Genomic DNA, 19,775 nt, shown 5'->3' on the forward strand with positions numbered 1-19,775 from the left:
CCCAAAATACCTGCTGACCAGACCCTGCCTGCAAACCTAGCACAGGGATTAAGGCTGGAAACTTCGACTGAACAATGGCCTTCTAAAGAATTGAAGGGGCGGTTTTATGTGCATTCTACGCAATCCCTACATTGCTTCTCCCTCTCCGAAATTTGATGCTTTAAAATTAATCGTGCCTAATGAGATATCACCTTTGTGAAAAGTGTTTGACAAAAGTGTCATTCTGCACAAATGCATAGAGCCGAAAAAGGGAGCGTTCGGGTACAGTTAATTAACATTGGCAGAACTTAACTGTTTTCACCTTTACAGTGGAGATGGGTTGACTTTATCGTTCCACTAACCCGGTTTTACTCCCCCCCCACCCACCAACCCCCAAAGGCATCAGACCATGACGAACCCACGAATGACTTTCCCAATGCATCTACCCAACCTCTGTCCCATGAAATGCCTTATTGTGATGGATAGGAAAGATTACAATTCTGTTGTGTCAGCCCCATGGCTCAGTTGGTGGCACATGTGCCTCTGAAGCAAAAGATCGCAGGTTCAAGTCTCACCTCAGAGACTCGAGCGCACAAATCTAGGCTGACGCTCCCAGTGCACTGCTGAAGGGAGTGCCGCCTGTCAAAAGTGCTGTCTTTGAGATGAAACACTAAACTTGGGCTCTGGCTAGTCTCTCCAGTGGACATAAAAGATCCCGTGAAACTATTCTAGAGATAAACTGTGCAGTTCTCCTGCCACAATAGACTAAAGTGGACCTGATACATACATTTGGTGTAGTTCGACACACTCAATATTTTAATCTCGATTTAACAATGGTACAAATTCAGTTGCAGAAAATATTCCCAAGTCTTTCTGGCTGACAGCTTGCTAGGGAGTACCCCTGAAATGAAGACAGATAGGAACTAACTGAAGCATCTGCGTCATTAACACTAGGTCAGGAATAGACACTTAAAAATATTTATTTGCATTCTTGCCCTTGAGTGTATTCCTTTCTGACCAGGAGTTTATTTTACATTTCCTGCTAACTGAACAACAGCCACACAATCCTCCCATTTCTATTGTCAGCAATTGTAAGCTGTTGGAATCTGATTTTGATGAAACAACGCAAAAAGCTTTCGAAATCATGTTTCTTTTCTCTCTCTCGGGTTGTGGTGCCCAGGGCAAGATAATGGGTCCAGCAAGATGGCAGACATTGGAAAGTTGGCAATGGAGCATTTTTTAAATTCTTTCATGGCCTGTGTGCGTCACTGGCTGGGCCAGTGTTTATTTCCCATCCCTAGCTGCCCTTGAGAAGCTGGTGCTGAGCTGCTGCAGTCTCTGTGGTGTAGGCACACCCACAGAGCTCTTAGGGAGGGAGTTCCAGGATTTTGACCCAGCGACACTGAAGGAACGGCGATTACAGTTCCAAGTCAGGATGATGCGATGGCTTGGAGAGGAACTTCCAGCTGCTGGTGTTCTGGGTTTTGTTTGAAGGTACCTGCTGCCCTTGTCCTTCCAGGCGGTAGAGGTTACAGGTTTGGAAGGTACAGTCAAAAGAGGCTTGGCAGGTTGCTCTGATGTCCCCAGCATAAGGACCCTGGGTATGTCAACTTTACTATCCTGCACGATTGAACACTGCCATCACGGCATTCTCAATTAGTGGGTCTGCCAAGGGGCTGAGATATAGGTGAGTGGCATTGTAATATAGGTTCTGTAGTTGTCTCAGTGGTGAGATCTTGAGAGTTATACATTTAAAAATGGACCCTTTATTGTTTAACTAATTACAGATCCCAGGTAACTGTCATGTGTGGTGTTATTACCTCCATGCAGGCTGGTTCCAGGGTGTTCTCTCTGTCTATTACCATGTGACTCTATACATCATACCATGGGCAGTAGTATTCTCCAGTCCCTTGTTATCCCTTGTTCTGTCGAGCACCTTTGCATTACAATGGCATGCAGGCTCATGCAACAATTAGCAGTAAATTTGAGAGCTGGACACTTGTTGAGACTTGAACTTATGCACACCTGGTTTCTGTAGATTGTATTCATACAGATAGGCAACTTGGAACCCTTCCAGATCTGAACTGTTTCAAAGAGTAAGAAACGCCCAACAGAAAACATCATCATGTCTTGCCTTAAAATTAACTCACAGTAACATGATAAACTGAATAACCGTCAACTAACCAGAGCTTTTAGCTACGTACTCATTTAATGGTTGAATGAACTCAGAATGAATATTCATGGGGAGTTTCTTCCTGTAGTCTTCAGATGAGCGAAAGTTATCTGATATTTACCTAGAAGCTTTTTTCCAGGGTGGAAGAGTCAATTACTAGGGGATATAGATTTAAGGTGAGAGGAGAAAACTATAGAGGAGATGTCCGGGGCAAGTTTTTTATGCAGAGGGTAGTGAGTGTCTGGAATTCGCTGCCAGAGGAGGTGGTGGAAGCAGGTACGATAGTGGTGTTTAAGAGGCAGCTTGACAAATACATGAATAGGATGGGAATAGAGGGATACGGACCCCAGAAGTGCAAAATGTTTTAGTTGACGGGCAATATGATCGGCGCAGGCTTGGAGGGCCGAAGGGTCTGTTCCTGTGCTGTACTTTTCTTTGTTCTTAGTACAGATCACTCAGCACTGCGAGGGTAGAGTCACCAGTGAAACAGCCACTCAAAACTGGGCTGTGCAACTCCTGTCTTTGGGGATGAGGTAATTCCAGGTCAAATCTTCACCGCCGTTTCACCTCATTTCACACTCTGGTTGTCTTCCTTCTTCTTCTTCATCAGAATTAATGAATACTAGAGCGAAGAGGGCAATTAGGGATGGGCGATAAAAGCTGGCCTTTCCAGTGATGCTCCTCCATAGGAATATAGGAGCAGGAATAGGCCATTCAGCCCATCGAGACTGCTCCACCCTTCAATTAGATCATTGCTAATCACCTCAACACCACTTTCCCACGCTATCCCCATATCCCTTGATGTCATTAGCATCCAGAAATCTATCAGATTATCTATCGATTTCGGTCTTGAACATGTTCACTGATTTGAGTTTCCACAGCCTCTGGGGTACAGAATTCCGAAGATTCACCGCCACCTGATTGAAGAAGTTCCTCCTCATCTCAGCCCTAAATGGCCCATCTCTTGTTCTGAGACTGTGTCCATTGGTTCTGCAGCCTGCCCCAGCCAGGGGGAAACATCCTCCCTGTGTCTACCCTGTCACTCCCTGTAAGAATTTTGGAAGTTTCAATGAGATCACCTCTCGTTCTTCGAAACTTGAGAGGACACAGGCCCAGTTTCCTCAATCTCTCCTCATAAGACAATCCCACCACCCCAGGCTGCGGCTGCACTTTAAACGTGGTGCCCAGCGTGATTAAGTGGCGAGACGATGGCATGACGGGTGAGTCTGGGCCTGCCCGCCATCGTAAGAGCGTGTTTCCTGGGAATGCATGAGTTAATGAGGCAGGGCTGGCATAATACGGCCTGAAAAGCTGCCATTGCAGCCAGAGGGTAAAACGTCCTGTTATCCTGCTGGCTAGCGCACTTAGTGCACGTCTGGGACGATTCCGCCCTCTGCCGGTTCAGTTGGGCTAAACAATCCTGTGGCCCTTCTGAAAGAGTAGGGAGTTCTCGCTGTGTCCTGGTCAACATCCTTCCATCATTGGCAAAAACAAATGAACTGGCCTTTCATCCAGTTCGTGGGGTCTTGCTGTGCAGCAAATAGATCCTTTTGCTGACATGGTAGCACTGACTATATTTTATAAGAAGTATATTGGCTGTGTAGTACTCTCCGAATATCCCAAGGACATGAAAGGCACATTTGGATCATAGGAGGGTTACACCAGGCCTGTCCAGCCATTGCTGGCTCTCTACAAGAAGTCTTCAGCTAGTCCTACTCGCCCACCCTTTCCCTGTAGCCCTGCAAACCTTTTCCTCTCGGGTGCTTATCCATAATTTGAATCTGCCTCCACCACACTCTCGGTCAATGCATTCCAAATCCTAACCACGTAAGTCAAAAAGCTTTTCCTACTCTCATTTCAGGACCTTTTGCTAATCACCTTAAATCAATTCTCCTCTGGTTCGTGACCCTCCTGACAACAGGAACAGATTCCCTGTACGCTGTCCAAACCCCTCTCTTATTTTGAAAGCCTCTATCAATTTCACCCCCCCCAACCTTCTCCTCTTAAAAGAGAACAATCTTGCTACCTGTAAGTTTGTTGATTTTAGTTTCCAGTCCTTTTTGATAAAGCTCAGCATTTAGCATGTGAAGCTTAAATGGCTAGCACTGAAACATATTTTTCCAGCATTTATTGCCCATCCTTAGTTGCCCTTGAGAAGGTGGTGGTGAGCTGCCTTTTTGAACCGCTGCAGTCCCTGTGGTGTAGGCACATCCACGTCCTGTTAGGGAGGGAGTTCCAGGATTTGGACCCGCGACAGTGAAGACCAAAGGAAAATATCCTTTGGGCAATATCTCCGTGGATAATCCTTTCTTTTAATCCCTTCATTTCACAGACACCTTGTACTTTGTTCTCTGCTTCCATAAGGATGCTTTGAGCGGTCTCTGGTGAAGCAATGTCTGACTATCCCATTCCACACCAAGTGAGCTTCATAGGAGCCTTGCACATCCTTGCAGCTCTCTATCCAACTGAGACCATCCAGTGTTAATGGTGGGATAAGCTCTCTGGGTTATATCCTTGCTGCACCCTTCAACCCTACAATATAAACCAACCACCCAACTCCAGCGTGGCACGCAAACCTCCCTCGATTCAATTCTCTTGGGATTCTATATAAAGAGGGAGAAACCCAGTAGAAAGGGGGGGGGGTGGTAGTAGTGGGGGTGAGGGGGGTCGGCTGAGTGTTTGATTTCTGAAGAGCTAAACTCAAACTGAAAGAAAGTAGGTTAGTAAAACATGGAAATTGCACCTGGCACACAATAGGAGCTTTAAAATGAGCAAACTATGCTGAAATCCACAAGATTGCATTAATAAATATAAAATCTTCTTTTTAATTGTAAATTGCTTAATATCCATAATTGGATAATTTGCTTTTTAGTGGAAAATAAATCTGACTTTAAGTTAATAGGAGCATAGTGGTATCTAAAATTACAGCTTTCAAAGACGAGGGTCTACAAAATCAGATCAACCAGCATGTGCAGCGAGACAAAAATTGACACTTAACTGCTTTCATCTGGGTCAGTTTTCTAGGACAGAGGGTGTCCAACTGTGGAATCTGATCCAGGGAATCCAGCACTCTAAGCTCGAGACCAGGGCTGCACATTAGTTCTGATGTCTCTTATGAGGGCTTGCTGATTGAAGGGGGTCTCTCAAAATTTACACTTTTTTCATCTATTCTTTCAATCTATTTCTGTCAAACACCTCCCTCCTTAATCTACTTGTAATCGAGTGAAAATTGCCTGAGCTCCCGAACCCCTCTGCTACTTTTAGTAGAAGCGATAACTCTTTTATTTTAAACATTGACCAACAATCATTCGGCACTTTACAGAGAGAGGCTGATGATTGAAGTGGGCAATTTGTGAGACTCATTTACTCAAGGATGAGGTAATTGCAGGTCAAGTTTTTAACCTCCGTGTCCCTTTATTATATCTCACTTTACATAGCTTGCACCCTCTCTTCCTCAAAAATAGTTAATATCAGAACGAGCCCTGAATTAGATGCTCAATGGTTTTTTTTTTGTATTGGACTTAGAGGCTGTGATAATTCCCCCCGCGCTTCTTTGAGATGGTCTCTTGGGATCTTTTACATCTGCCTGAGAAAGGGCAGATGGGGCCTGGGTTTAAAAATTCATCCAAATAGATGGCAGAGCTCCCCTCAGTTCCGCACTGGAGTGCCGGCCTGGATTTTGCCCTCCAGTCTGGACTGGGGCTTAAATCTGCAATCTTCTGAATCTGGAGGTGAGTGCGCTGCCAACTGACACATGGCTGATGTACTGAGTGTTCATAATGTTCAGCTCGACCTACGTGTCATGTACAGATTTGGCTTTGACTTGTCGTGATTCATACCTGCCAAAAATACCCACCGTTTTAACCAAGTGCTCATACTTTTTTGTTACATTCAAACAACCCAAGGAAAACAGACCAGCTTTTAAAAATTCTTCATCGTTACATAACGGGGAGAGGAATTTTAAGCTTTGCCTGCTCATCTCAGTGTTCTGGTAATGGATGTTAAGCAGCAGAGAGTAAGTCCTGGTAACTTTTGTGTATCAGTGTTAAACAGATGATATCTGAATAGTCAACAATTGTGCATCATTCCCATTGAAATCAGTCCAGAGAGATGTCTTTCAGAAGCTGAATGCCTATCACCTGCAGTACACTTAAAATTCATTTGTGGGATGTGAGCTTCTCTGGCTAGGCCAGCATTTACTGCCCATCAATAATCGCCCTTGAGAAGATGATGGTGAGCTGCCATCTTGAACTGCTGCGGTCCATATGGTGTAGGTACACCCACAGCGCTGTTAGGGAATGAGTTCCAGGCTTTTGACCCAGTGACAGTGAAGGAACGGCGATTATATTTCCAAGTCAGGATGGTGAGTGTCTTGGAGGGGAACTTCCAGGTGATGGTGTTCCCATCTATCTGCTGCCCTTGTCCTTCTAGATGGTGGTGGTCGTGGGTTTGGAAGCTGCTGTTGAAGGAGCCTTGGTGAATTCCTGCAGCGCACCTTGTTGGTATCATTGCTGCTACTGTGTGTCGGTGGTGGAGGGAATGAACGTTTGTGGATGGGGTGCCAATCAAGTGGGCTGCTTTGTCCTGGATGCACCAGTACATAAAGTCAAGATAACCCACCTCCCACCACACAACCATCCTCCCCCTCCCCCAACGCCAGGAATATTTAATGTTAAGACAAGGTTCTTCTTCCATACTTGCACCTTCCATTCACCAGTGTTGATTCTCTGCTGGAGTGAACCTGACTTATGGTAAATTGCTTGATAGCCCATTCCCAGTGTGTGAGCCAAGGTAATAGCGAACAACCTATAAGTTGGTGAATAGCAGAGGTTGCTCCTCCACTTATGCCTTATCATCCCTGAAAGCGCTGGTGGATTGTTATCACGAGGACAGTGAGGGGAGGTGGGTGGCCAAGTTGCTATTTTATCCACCCCTGGGTTGCTGAGGCCTGTTAAGGACAGAGAAGAAAGACTTGCCCTTCTTAATCATTGTGGCTGTTACTTTAAATCATACATATGTGGCTTTGCCTTTGAACAATAAGACCCTCCTTTTAATGTCTTAATTTTAGCCTCTTTTAGACAATGGCCTAATGCTTCCAGGTTAAACATGATTTGCTGCCCTCACCGGGAGGTCAACTTAAGGTCAAGCTTGGTGCTGTTTGATATGACATTAGAAGTGGCCTTTGGTCATGAAATAGGGTGGGTTGTGAAAAGGCTGTAACCATCCACCCCAAACTAATTCTTCCTAGATTGCAAACAGTTTGTCTGCGGCCACCAGGTGGCAGTAACTCCCACCTAGTTTTACACAGGACAAGCATCTCAATTTCTCATTGAAGCATATAAGATGCTGAGGTGATTTGATAGGGTAGACAGTGCAGCTAGGCAGTCAGTTCCATTTTAGACTCCCCAGTCTTTAGAACCATAGAATGGCACAGCACAGAAGGAGGCCATTTGGCCCATCAAGTCTATGCTGGCTCTTTGAAAGAGCCATCCAATTAAGTCTCATTCCCCTGCTCTTTTCCCCATACCCCTGTAATTGTTTCCCCTTCAAGTCACTATCCAGTTCCCTTTGGAGAGTTGCGATTGAATCTGCTTCCACCGCCATCCCAGGCAGTGAGTTCCAGATCAGCATAACTTACTGGGGGAAAGAATTGTCATCTCCTCTTTGGTTCTTTTGTCAATTATCTTAAACTATATGTCCGCTGGTTACTGACCTCCTTGCCAGTGGAAACAGTTTATCTAAACCTACTCTGTCAAACATCCCATAATTTTGAGTGTCTATTAAATGTTCCCTTAACCGTCTCTGCTCGGAGGAGACTGCAGTCTCTTTGCAAAACTGAAGTCCTGGTGTCATTCTGGCGAATCTCTCCCACAATTTCTCCGTTACTCCCAGAGTACAGTTCCCAGTATTTAACACCGTACTCCAGCGGAGGCCGAACTAGTGATTTTTCAGCAATAAGTTCCTTGCTTTTGTGCTCTGTTTCTGTTAATAAAGCCCAGGATCCCGTTATGCCGTTCTAACAACAGCCTCGCCAACTTGTCCTGCCATTTCCAAAGGTTTGTGCACTCTGGCTGGTTTTTCTGGTTCCTTACCCAGAGACAATGTGGCATTCTGGTAATGCAGTAATCCAGACGAAGACTGGAGAGACGAGTTGAAATCCCACCACGGCAGCAGGAGGACTTTTAAGTTTACTTAATAAATCTGCAATAAAATGCTGGTCTCATTAGTGATCATGAAACTACTTTATTGCCATTAACGCCCATGTCTTTCAAAAGAGGAAATCTGCCACTCTTACCCAGTCTGGCCAACATGTGACTTCAGACCCATCGCAATGTGGTTGATTCTTAACCATCCCCTGAAATGGCCGAGCAAGACTATCAAACCACTACAGCAAACGAGGACTGCGGCAGTTCAAGAAGATGGCTCACTACCACCTTATCAAGGGCACTTGGGGATGGATAACTAACGATGGCCTCACCAGTGACTTGCACATCAAATTTTTTTTAAAAAATCTTGTGTAGCCACTAATGCCAACCAAAATGAGATGAGTCAGCTCCGTGTGGGTCAAACCTGGGACTGTTCTACTTTGCAACTAAGTCTTGCCTCGGGCAGTGCCATGCCAACTGGGAGGTCCTTTAATTATGTTTCTGCTATTGTCAAACAGAGAGTGTCAGCGCTGGGGAATGTGATGGGAACTCGAAGGCTTTTTTGACGGATATGAACCATGTTTAGGCAGGATCAAAGCCTTTTTAATTGAAACATTAGAAAGAACATTGGTGAAAGGATTTACGTTGGGGTATAATTACTCCCTGTCACACCCTCCGTGTTATATTGTGGGAGTCACTCCAAGGTGAGACTGCAGTTTCTCACGATACATTACTGATGTTAAGTTGGTACCTGTGTCTAGACTAATCACTCGCAGTAATGTAACAAGCCATGCAAACTCACCAATCAGATCATTTGATCTTTTTTTTTTTAGACCTCACATTTAAGCCTTTCGTTAAGAATAGCTGATAGTTGGGAGTCACTGAAATTTCTGGGCCTCCCAGGGGTTGGGGGATATGGTGTCCACTTTGTTTTGCTGTCCAGCCTCCAATTGTGAAACTCTGCTCTTTTCTCCCCACCCGAATCAGCCGAGCACCACCGGGGAAGTCTCAGAATCGTCCAGCCCAGAAGGAGGCCGTTCAGCCCATCGTGTTTGTGCCGGCTCTTTTAAAAGCAATTTTTTTTCTCAGCAGGTTTTGGAACACTCTGCCCGAGAAGGCAGTGGAGGCGTGGGGGGAGTTGGTGGGGGGGGGTGGGGGGGTCTTTGAACATTTTTAAGGCAGAGATAGATTCGTGTTGGGCAAGGGAATCCAGGGTTACCAGGGGTAGATGGGAATGTGGAATTTGAAACACCAATCAGATCAGCCATGATCTTTTTGGATGGCAGAGCAGGCTTGAGGGGCCCCACGGCCTACTTCCCCTATTTCGTACGTTCACAAGAGCTATCCAATGAATCCCACTCTGTTTCTCCCCCCCCCCCTACCCCCCTTGCTCTTATCCCATGGGCCTGCATTTTCTTTTCTCTCTCAAGTAAGTTTCCAATTCCGTTTAGAAACTTACCATTGAATTTACTTCGGACACCTTTTTTTTTAGGCCGTTAGCAGAACAAGACATTGGAGGTAAAACCTATTGCTGGTCACCACTGGAGATTTTCAGAACGGGGTCCTGGAATTTGGGGAAGTTCATGAGATCCGCATTCATAAACTATCTTGTGTTTTCTGTGTTGAAAAATCTACCTATCTGTAGCCGCGTTCTTATCACCTGTTTACTAACACACCCCATTCTCTTCCCAGACTGTATCCAGCATGTCATCTGGAAGGATTCTTTCAGAAAGGATGAGGGAAACGATTAGCTAAGTAGCAGGAAACAAATGGGAACAGGTAAGGTGCAGTATCAATTTGATTTAGTTGCCTTGCCTTTGTTGGTGTTTGGTAATTCAGTCGTTAGTAACACAGTCAATTAAAGACTCAATTAAGATTCACTCTGAGAGTCTGCATGAGACTGAGTTCTGGCTGCTATTGTTTGCCTGTCCTTCATTGTTTTGTCTGTTTATTCTGCTCCCACTTCCCCCCACCCGCCCCCCCCCCACCCCTGTAGTTAGCTTGTTAGTAGTTTGGATTGGTTTTTCACAGACATTCCTCAGAATATTGCAGATTAAAATGGTTCTGTTAACGCTCAAGAATGAGGCTTAGCCTCATCGAGGAGCACTTTAGCTCAGAATGAGTTGGAAGGATTGAAATCTGACAGGAGATCTTAGGAGATAACTTTAACAGACTGCATGACTTTTCAAATTAATTAAATATTCATCAAGAGTATTAACTGATGTACCCCATGCTCTTAGACTGACTTCAAGGGATCTTTAATTAATTGCTGTAGTAATAGAGACCATGTAACAGCTACTCTCAGCAACAGCGTTAAGGGAGGGGGAGACCAGCGGGGACTCTCTAACCTCTGGAAAGTTGCCAAAAGCTGCTTCGCAACGACTTCCACATTTGAACAGCGGCTGCCAAGGCAAATGATACATTATTGATAACTGGGCAAGGTTGCGGTAGTTGAGGATTGCCCATCTCTGAATAGGAAATACTCCAGTCACAATCAGAAGTTCACGGTCTGGATTTCACTCCCCTGAAACTGACAGCAGCTTCTGGAGTCCGCACGTGCGCAGTGAAATATAGAAATCCAGGAGTCACTGTCAGACCAAAGGGTGTGCTATTGAGGCCCTCCAAAAATGTAATCAATTAGAAATCACTGAACTGATGAGAACCTCCACCCTTGTACACTTAGTCTCACTGTAAAAACTATTGAAAAAGTTACACTTCGTTGAATGAAGCGTAACCGAGTTTTTAAAGATGTACTAAATTCATAATTACTGTTAAACATCCTCCCCGGCCCCCAAAAAGGTAACTTTATATTTGTTGAATGTCAACAAATTTCTAAATTTCTAAATTTCACTGGATTTTTAAAATATTTGGTTACGATACTTTAGTTAGTACCTAAATCCCGTGTGTCTATGTGCCAATTATTTATTCTGCTGTTTGCAAAATTTAAGATGAAAACTGAATGAAAGGATTCTGTGGTCTTCACTTCCCGGTTTTTCTGTCTGTGGGAATACTTCAAAGTGATTGGTTGTTACCCTGCTTTGTGACATCACTGCTGGCTGGATGCCTTGGCAACAGATTGAAACTGAAACAAAAACAGAAACAGAAATACCTGGAAAAACTCAGCAGGTCTGGCAACATCGGCGGAGGAGAGCATAGTTGATGTTTCGAGTCCTCATGTTCTGTTGAAGGGTCACGAGGACTCGAAACTTCAAGTGTACTCTTCTCTGCCGATGCTGCCAGACCTGCTGAGTTTTTCCAGGTGTTTCTGTTTCAGTTTTTGTTTTGGATTTCCAGCATCCGCAGTTTGTTTTGTTTTTATCTATAGATTGAAACTGGTGTTGGGAAAGGGGAAATCCGTGACACGGAGGTCGTTGGAACTTTGTGGGCAGGGGCTTTGCTGCTGACTGCAAGATCGCATTTTCCCCAGAATTTCCTCCTCCCTTTATGTGGATAGAAATACGTGGCAACCCTTCAGATTGTCTCTCAGCTTTAAGATTGGGCAGGTCACTGAGCCCTTTTTAGATGGCTTTGGAGATGAACCCTCGAGAGAGAGAGCGAGAGAGACAGAGCCTCCTGCAAAACTGACCCTGGCAAAAGACGACCCAGCTGATGGTGCAAATAGCAATAAACAAATTGAAAATACCGGAAATATGTAGCACGTTAGGCAGCATCTGTAAAGAGAAATACAGGTTAAGTTTTGGCCAGAGACCCTTTTGGGGCAGGTTAAATACTATTCCAGTACATTAATTTAATCAAAGTTAGACTTTTGTGGTAGGGTAATTTTCTGTCTTTTATTGTTCATTTATATGTAGCTTTTTTTTCGATGAACGAGCAACGTGCCAGAAATTAATTTCTAATGGACAATAAATTGGGAGTGATTCGATTTTTCTGGAAAAGAAAGAGCAAAGTTGCATTTCTGTAGCACCTTTCCCAACCTTGCGACGTCGCTAGGGTTACCAACCCCTCCCGGAATGGCTGGGAGTTTACTGGAATCGTCATCAACCTCCCGGTGGTCAACGGAAGCGATCCAGGTGATTTTAAAAAACAATATTTTAAACAAATCGATCCCATGATTCATCGCCATCAGCCACCAAGAACGGGAAAGAAACTACTAGTCCCATCGTGAGGCAGTGTCACACGGTGACATCACATCCAGGGCAACACCACCCAATCAAATTCGAACCTTAAACCGAAAGGCAAGCCAGGAGGATCGATTAGCTGGGATCTTAAGCGGGCCGTGATGGGATTTTTGGGGGTTTATGTTTCATTGAGGGATCGGGCGTGAGCAGCAAGCGTTTGACCGAGTGCAATGGACACGAGCTGGGGGGTTTGGGTCGCTTCATTCCGTCAAAAACACATGAGATGGGGAGAGAGAACGAGAGCGATAAAATATTTCCTCTTTGGTTTTAGCAGTTTTTAGTACCCCTGGTTGAAACCATGACATCGGATTGCACACCAAGCCCGCAGGAGTGAGTGAAGGGTTTCCCCTTTAAACCTGAATCATTATTCACCCTCCCTGCTTAATTCAGATTGGTTTGTTTTCCTCTCCCTTAGAACCCGCTCACACCACATCACCGCTGTCCACCGACATCTCCCGGATAGGTCCAACCAGAGCTGGAAACCCTGGATGTCCTGCATAGATCTTCACAACCTAGGGAGTAGCTTTGAAATTGTCGTCCCTGGTTTAATGTCAGGAAATGAATGTGCCTGGACACAAGATCTTGAGGGCAAACATACTCTTTGCCAGTTGACCTTCCACACTGCTGAGCACTTTCCATTCCAGTTCTCCCGGCTTTCAATTTCTTATTTTATCTTTAACATGTCCTTCCCTCCCCACGGTGAAAAATATGTAGAGACGCATCTGGTGGTGCAGTCATGTGTGTGATTGCATTTGCTTCATCCATAGGATGGTGAATCTTTGGAATTCTCTACCCCAGAGGGCTGTGGAGGTTCAGTCATTCAGTATGCTCAAGACGTAGATGGATAGATTTCTAGATATTAAAGGCATCAAGTGACATGAGGGATAGCGCAGGAAAATGGTGTTGAGGTAGAAGGTCATCCATGATCTAATTGAAAGGTGGAACAGACTCGAGGGGCCAAATGGCCTACTGCTGCTCCTATTTCCTATGTTTCTAGCGATTTAAAAAATCTCATCCAGCTGGGCTCCGATTAATCTGAGAAATTTATACAAACGGACGAAGTCGGAGCAGGAGTAGGCCACTCAGCCCCTCGAGCCTGCTCCTCCATTCAATAAGATCACGGCTGCTCTGATTGTAACTTCGACACCACATTCCTGCCTAACCCCCCGATTAACCTTTCACCCCCTTGTTAATCAGGAATCTATCTATCTCTGTCTTAAAAAAATATTCAAAGGCTCTGCTTCCACTGCCTTTTGAGAAAGAGAGCACTCAGAAAAAAATTCTCCTCATCTGTCTTAAATGAGTGACCCTCATTTTTAAACTGTAACCTCTAGTTCTAGATTCTCCCACAAGAGGAAACATCCTTCCCACATCCACCCTGTCAAAACCCCTCAGGATCTTAATGATTTCAATCAAGTCACCTCTTACTCATCTAAACTCCAGAGGATACAAGCCTAACCTGTCCAGCCTTACCTCATAAGACAACCCCCCCCAATTCCTGGTATTAGTCCAGTAAACCTTCACTGAATTGCTTCTAATGCACTCACATCCTTCCTTAAATAAGGAGGCCAATATTGTACACACTACCCCAGATGTGACCCTGAAAATTGAGGCATAACCTCCCTACTTTTGTATATCAACTCCCCATGTAATGAACAATAACATTCTATTAGCTTTCCCAATTACTTGCTGTACCTGCATGCTAGCCTTTTTATAGTTAGCGCACCGTACGGTGCAGAGTATGGACGCACCTGACGCCCAATCAGGGGCATTTTACTTTTTTTTTTTAGCACTCTCACTCCCGAGTCATAAGATTGTAGATTCAAGTCCCCCTTCAGAAACTTGAGCACAAAATGTAAGCCAGCACTGCAGTACTGAGGGAGTGCTGCACCGTCAAGAGGTGCAGTCTCTTGGATGAGACCCCCAATTGAGGACTCAACTGCTGTAAACAATTCCATGGCACTGTTTTGAAGGAGAGCTGGGGAGTTCTCCCCCACTCTGGTTGTCCTGGCCAATATTTATCCTTCAATCCACACCACCAAAAGCAAATGATCCGGTCATTATTGGCCATTTGTCAAATTGCTATTTTTGTTTGTGGGAGCTTGCTGTGCACAAATTGGCTGCCGTGTTTCCATACATTACAACTGGGACTGCACTTCAAAATGACTCCATTGGCTGTAAAGTGCTTTGGGATGTCCTGAGGTCATGAAAGGCGCTATATAAATGCAAGTCTTTCTTTCTTAAGGGCTGTGAGCCACATTGCAGCCACCCCCCAGGTTGAAAAGGCCAGAAGAGGTAAATCGGTTAATATTGTATAGTGGCGGTGTGTTACAGTCCACTCAGAGTTCAAGTCGCTGTGGCAATGCACGATTTTACATCTTGTAGCCTGGAGCTGTGGATAGTGATGGTGGAGGCTCCAATGTTCTTTCTACCATGAAATCTCTCCCGCTCCTACCACCTGCCATTGGCGGGTGTTGGAAGGATTCGCAGGCTGATATTCAACCTGATTGGCCGCATGACGAGCACACCTTCCTTGGCCATCAAGGCCTGGGGTGGGACTCGAACCAGGAGCTTCTGGCTCAGAGGCAGAGGTGCTACCTGCTACATCACAAGCCCTCCTAGTGTTGTATGGATAACCCTAAACTTGGCTTTTAAAGAACCTGGAAGATCGTAGCTGAAGTGAAACACGAGGGAGGGAAGTAGCTCCACAATCCTTCAGGACTTGGTGTCGGGGCTTGGGGCTGGAATGACTCAAGAGTGCAGTGCAATGAGTATTGCTAGAGTTTAGTGTGCTAATGAAAGTTACGTACCTCAGTGAATCAGTCCTTAGAAACCAGCCGTTTCCTCACTGATGTACTGTGAATAGGAAATGACTAAGACCGGCATTATCAGACAGCTTCAGCACCATCTGCTACCCAGATGGATTTCCCTGCTTAGTGAGTTCTATCATTTAACACCAAGCTATTGGAGAGGAGGAGAGAGAGAGAGAGAGAGAGACATGTTGAGGACAAACAACTGGCAAAGAACTTGGCCAGGAGCAGCAAAGGTGGAAATCAGAGAGTTAAAGGTTTGTTTTCAGACCTAATATGGCTTTTATTTTTTTAAGCATTGTCATTAGAATTTCAGTCAGCGTGTGAACGTTTAAATTACACCCCCTCGAATTGTGCAAAAGCAGTACTATTATAGATTTGAACATATCCAAAAGTGTTGCCGAAGAGAACGTTTTAAGTTGTCCAACATCCAATTACGAATGCGAGTCTGTTTAGTTAGCACGTTAAGGTCTGAGGCTTCTTACAGACAGGTAGCCAGTCAGGCACTGCTGTCGGGTAACAGACTGTTCAAGCGTATGATGTCAGGGTGTCACTGTCAGGTATGAGGTGGTGGGTACAAATGTCAGGATGCCAGTGTCGGTTTTGTCAAACTGTTGGGTATGAGGCTGTAGGGTGCGAATGTCAGGTCGGAAGCGTCGCGTGTGAGGTGTCGGAGCGCGAGTGTTTTGATCTGATGTTGGGCACGAGGAGTCGGGGTGCCAGTGTCAGGAATGAGATTTCTGGATGTCACCATTAGGAATGATACTGTTTGCCCCAAACCAACTACATCTAAATACTTAATGGACACTCCTCACATTGTAATCAGCAAAGACAATTAGCACTGGGGATAGTGATGGTTTAACCAGGAATTGAAACACATACTGACAGTGGAGATGAGGCTACGAAGGACAAAGTGAACACAAGAAAGCACTTAATGGAGAATATCTGGAATAAGCGACACAGTAAGTGAAGCTGTGCTGTGTAGCTAAGTGCCCCTCCTCCTGCAGCTCAGCAGTGGGTCTGATCTCTTTATATATGTATGTGCCCTGCATGCAAAAGTCTGGAGCTCAACAGTGCGATTTGATCTGTGTGCTCGTGCAATGAATTCAAAATCTGGTCTTGGGATTTTTTTTCCCTAAGAGGAATATATCTGCTTGCTCTTCTCTTCATTGCTATTTTTATTCATGCGATAAAGTCCTGTCTTTCTGCTTGTAGGCTTTGTGTCTACTGTCCCCTTCACCCTTCTGTTATCTCGGTGTATCTGTTCTGTTGCTTTCACCTCCAATGTGCACCCGCTGGGAGGGATTCGTGAATGGGGGACAGTTTGTGTATATGAGACAAAGAGTCTTCTTCTGAAATTGCCTTAGTTTGAAGGTGACAACCTCCATTCAGAATAGTTGCCTACTTTTATAAAATAAAGGTGATAGAGACATTAGAGTGTGCAAAAGAAGATCACCAGGCTTCACTGTCTGGGCCAGCATTTGTCACCCATCCCTAGTTACCCTTGAGCAGGTGGTGGTGAGCTGCCTTCTTGAACTGCAGCAGTCCGTGTGGTGTAGGGTTTTTTTAATTCGTTCATGGGATGAGGGTGTCGCTGGCTAGACCAAAAGTTATCAACCATCCCTAATTGCCCTTGTTTAGAGGGCATTTAAGAGTTCAACCACATGTTGGCCAGACCAGGTAAGGACAGCAGATTTCCTTCCCTAAAGCATATTAATGAACCAGATGAGTTTTTATGACAATCGACAATGGTTTCATGGTCATCATTAAACTTTTAATTCCAGATTTTTATTGAATTCAATTTCCACCATCTGCCATGGTGGGATTCCAACCCAGGTCCCCAGAGCATTACCCTCGGTCTCTGGATTACCAGTCCAGTGACAATACCACTATGCCACTGCCTCCCCTCAACTACACCCAGAGTGCTGTTAGTGAAGGAGTCCCAGGATTTTGACTCAGCGACAGTGAAGGAGCAGCGATATATTTCCAAGTCAGGATGGAAGGGAACTTGCTGGTGGTGAGGTTACCCATATGCGGTAGAGGTCATGGGCTTAGAAGGTGCTGTTGAAGGAGCCTTGGTGAGTTGCTGCAGTTCATCTTGTAGATGGTATAACTGCTGCTACTGTGCATCGGTGGTGGAGGGAGAAACCAATTCAGCAGATTGCTTTGTCCTGGATAATGCTGAGCTTGAGTGTTGTTGGACCTGCGCTCATCCAGGCAAGTGAAGAGTATTCCATCATACTCCTGACTTGTGCCCTGTAAATGGTGGGTGGATGATGCCAGAATTGTAAGGATATACTTAGCAGGAGAGGCCGAAGAGGCTAGGATTCATTCTCTCTAGAAAAGAAAATGTTCAGGGGTGACCTAGTAGGGATGTTAAGATTCTGAAGGACTTTAATATAGAGAAAATGTTTCCTCCTGTGGTGGTGGGGGTGGGGGAGGTGGGGGGGGGGGGGGGGGGGGGGCGAGACTCCAAATCATCAAGGTTATAACTAAGGTAGTCCAATATATCCAATAAGGAATTTGGGAGAAAATTTGTTACTCAATGTGATAACAAGGTGGGCCTCTCCCAACATGGAGCAGTCAAGGTGAATAGCATAGATGCATTCCAAGGGGAAGCTAAATAAACACATGAGGAGAATGCAAGAGAAGGTTATGTTGATCGGATGAGATGAAGAGGGTTGGAAAAGTCATGTTGAGCATTGATCAGTTGGGTCATATGTTTCTGCTGCAGAATCTATGTAACTCAATGTAGCTTTAATAGAAATATACACTTATCTAGTATTTTGCATTGACCAAGATAAATGAGGAATTAGTGGCAAAGCAGATTATTTTTGGTGGGCGGTGTGCGGGTGCCTAAAGCAACACTTGAGTCTGCAGCCTACAACCCTCAGACCTTCAGTACATGCTTGTGTCTTCAACCTATAAGCTTTGACTCCAGGTTGGAAGGTCTGCCAATACAAACTGTGAACAGGCCAATAGATGGGGAGACACGCGCACACCCACAAACAGGTTTCCCAACATAGTTGTAATTCCACTTCAAAGTAACTCATTGAGGTTGAGATGCTTTAGAGGGTGAGTTGTACCTTTACTAAAAGTACATAGAGATGCAACTTTTCTCCTTTAATCCCTCTCTTTCCATCCTTCCCTCCCGGATATACAAATCTATGTCTGTGTGTAAGAATATATCGACAAGCACATCTACATGTAAGTCATTGCAGTTGCATGGATCTCGCGATCCTAATGTTGAAAGATATTTGTTGTGAGGGAGAGGTGTGATAGGACACCAAACAGGAGATGGGAAGGAATGAAAGGGAATACCAGAAATCAACAACGTAAGTAAGTAGGAGGTTTTTGAGGGAATGGGTAGAGAGGTCAGAGGGCAATACAGTTTTAACCACGTCTTAGTGACTAATGGGAGTGGGGTCAAAGGGCAAGTTGTAACCTGGAGTTAGAGCAATGGACAATGCAAACTAGGACAGGTATACACAAAGTGCTGAGATACAAGGCAACTTGCATTGATATAGCCCCTTTAACGTGATAAAAATACCCAAAGGTGCTCCACAGGAGCATTATCAGACACAATTTGTTGCCAGTCCTCATACAATGATAAAGCACAAAATGAAACCACTCAGCCCATCAAGGTTGGTTCTACTGTTTCCCTACATATGTGAAATTTTCTCCCTTTCAAACATTTATCCAATTCCATTTTTAAAAGTTGATGATTTCAGGCTGCAATCCAACTCTGTACAGCGCTGTTCCTTCACTGTCACTGGACCAAAATCCTGGAACTCCCTCCCTGAACAGCACTGTGGGTGTCCCTACTCCACAGGGACTGCAGCGGTTCAAGAAGGCAGCTCACCGCCACCTTCTTAAGGGCAACTAGGGATGGGCAATAAATGCTGGCCTTGCCAGCGACGCCCACATCCCAGGAACAAACAAATTAAAAGAAAAGATCTCCTCTGCACCCTCTCTAAGACCTTGGCATCCTTTCTAAAGTCTGCTGCCCAGAATGGAGTGTTAATTCAGCTGGGGTCTAACTAGTATTTTGTAAAAGCTTTTAGCAAAACTGTTTTGCTTTTGTACTTGCTTCCCTGCTTTGAAAAAGATGTATTAGGATGAGTGATCAGAAGCTTAGTTAAGGAGGTGGATTTTAGGGAGTGTCTTAAAGGAGGAGAGAGAGAGAGAGACGTAGAGTGGTTTAAGAAGAGAAACCCAGAGCTTAGTGCTTAGGCAGCTGAAGACAGTTCCCACTGGTGAAAGGGTGGAAACTGGGGATGCATGAGAGGCTAGAAATGGAGGAGCGCAGAGATTCAGAGGGTTGTGGGTCCGGAGGGAACTACAGAGACCGGGCGGGGCTGAAGTCAGCGATAGATTTCAACACAATCGTGAGGATTTTAAAATCGCGGTGTTGCCGGATAGCGAGCCGTTGCTGGTCAGTGAGGACTGGGGGGGGGGGGGGGTAATGGGACTCGGCGCAAGTTAGGGTGCTAGCAGCAGACTTTAGTTTACAGATAGAGGAAGGCGA

General features: G+C 45.1%; 1 protein-coding gene across 4 annotated transcripts in view; it reads left to right on the forward strand.

The window, feature by feature from the left end:
- The window catches only part of lzts2a (leucine zipper, putative tumor suppressor 2a), a 184,822-nt gene that overhangs the window by 40,925 nt on the left and 124,122 nt on the right, over window positions 1–19,775 (forward strand). The window contains exons 2-3 of one of the 4 annotated variants that reach the window (XM_041209380.1): window positions 9,991–10,082; window positions 12,111–12,329. The gene's annotated coding sequence lies outside the window, so the exon portion shown is untranslated. The remainder of the gene's footprint in view (window positions 1–9,990; window positions 10,083–12,110; window positions 12,330–19,775) is intronic. The other 3 variants (XM_041209379.1, XM_041209381.1, XM_041209378.1) reach the window with 3 other exon arrangements.

This window comes from Carcharodon carcharias, chromosome 17, assembly GCF_017639515.1.
Source record: "Carcharodon carcharias isolate sCarCar2 chromosome 17, sCarCar2.pri, whole genome shotgun sequence".
Taxonomy (NCBI): domain Eukaryota; kingdom Metazoa; phylum Chordata; class Chondrichthyes; order Lamniformes; family Lamnidae; genus Carcharodon; species Carcharodon carcharias.